At 34.0% G+C, this 1774-nt stretch overlaps 1 non-coding gene across 1 annotated transcript; it reads right to left on the bottom strand.

Moving 5' to 3' along the window:
- Positions 1 to 599: 599 nt before the first annotated feature.
- Trnav-cac (transfer RNA valine (anticodon CAC)) lies at positions 600 to 672 on the bottom strand. Its single transcript has one exon. It is a non-coding gene; the product is annotated as a tRNA-Val (tRNA).
- Positions 673 to 1774: the final 1102 nt, after the last annotated feature.

The following is a 1774-nucleotide window of genomic DNA, read 5'->3' as shown; positions in this document are numbered from 1 at the left end:
AGACATCAAACTCCTATCAATTAAAGAATCCTTTCATACAGAATGACAATGATTATGATTCCTCCTCTTTAGATTTTTAGCAACTTTTAGTCTAGTTCTCACAAAGTAGACAATGCAAGCAATTATTGGTGACTAAGTCAATGAGTAGGTGGAAGGACGTAGACAGGTAGTTGATGTTCTAACAGGTCAAGTGTTTGTTTTTTCTTTTTTCAGAGTTAGAATATTTTTTATTTTTTTGACAAAATATCTGGGGGATGATGGTCTCTCTGTGTCCAAAGCATGTGAATTTAACTTCGCTATTTTTCTTTTATTTTTTATTTTTTACCACCTGAGCTTGCTAAGTTGCCAGGCTGATCTCAAACTCATGGGCTCACGTGATCCTCCTGCCTCAGCTTTCCCAGTCACTGGGACAACAGGCATGTCCCACCATGCCTTTCTCATCAATATTTTAAAACCTTAAATAAATAGGCCTAAAATTATGTTAATTATCTGAAAATGCCAAAATTTTACGTAAATTAGTATTTTTGTTCATGATAAGTATAGTAGGATATAGTAATAGGTTGAATATATGTTTGCTAATTTCAGACAATTTTTTTTTTTTGTGATGCTGGGGATTGAACCCAGAGCCTTGTGCATGTGAGGCAAGCACTCTACCAAGTGAGCTATATCACAAAACACAAAAGCTTTATGTGGATCAATTTGTCCAATTCTGACAAGAACATCTCAATGAAGATTTATCTCTGATACCTTCATAGTTTTCTTACCAACACAATTCAAATTAAAATGTTTATTATAAGATATACAACATTGATATGGGGTCATGTAATTTGGCAGAAATCAACAGTTCAATTGCAATTGTGTAAAGTGGTCACAGTATTTATCAAAAGTTTCTTGCAAATGAGTAATCATAGAGAATATATATTTTTTAAGTAAGGGAATAAAAATAGGAAAGAACTTGTTTTCAAAAGTTATGTACTATACCTTTTCTGTTATACTTAAACACTTAACATAATTATTTTAAAGTCGACAATGATTTTCATAAATGAAAACAAAGCAATTTAATATAGCATTCCTCAAATTTGTAATCTAATATTTAATCCAAGAATTCCTTTAAAGTGTAATATTTGTTAGCATTCTAACCAAAGCTTAAACAAAACAAAAGGGAATTTCTGGTATTATACCTATTTAGCCTTGTGACATTTTACCAAAGATTTATGTTTGTTTTGAAAATGCTTAGGATTTGGGGTCATGATTCACATTTATAATTCTTACCTTTCTTCAATGAAGATTGCTTCTAGCGGCTTGTAAATGAAACAGGATACTCATAAAGCTGGAGCATATATTTGATTTTCTTTGTTGCAGTCCAGGATTTGAACCCTGAAGTCAGAGTTGCTTTCTAGAATAAAATCTGAAAATGCCTCATGCTTGCTTTTCTGGCTTTCTTTAAGGCACGACATGGATGCATTACCTTTATCTCTACTAATCAAGTGATCCATCAGACTAGGCTCAGCAGCACATGCAAGGAGACAGAATCAGAAAAATAGACACAGGGAAAAGACAGTGGGAGCAGTGCTGCTTGTAACAGCATCCTTGTGTTTGTTTGGAAGTCAGGGTGTTTAGCCACACTGTTCTCTTCTTGGGGCGAGTTTTGAGCATTGGTCCTGTTAGAATAGCACCAGGCATGGTCCACCCTTCTGAGTCATTTTATGAACTACCTTATATTCCTTAAACAAACGTTTTGCTTCTATCCTAAGAACCCAGATTAATACTGCCA

This window comes from Ictidomys tridecemlineatus, chromosome 8, assembly GCF_052094955.1.
Source record: "Ictidomys tridecemlineatus isolate mIctTri1 chromosome 8, mIctTri1.hap1, whole genome shotgun sequence".
Taxonomy (NCBI): Eukaryota; Metazoa; Chordata; class Mammalia; order Rodentia; family Sciuridae; genus Ictidomys; species Ictidomys tridecemlineatus.
Note: the sequence above shows the minus strand (reverse complement) of the source record. Positions and strands in the feature narration are given on the sequence as shown.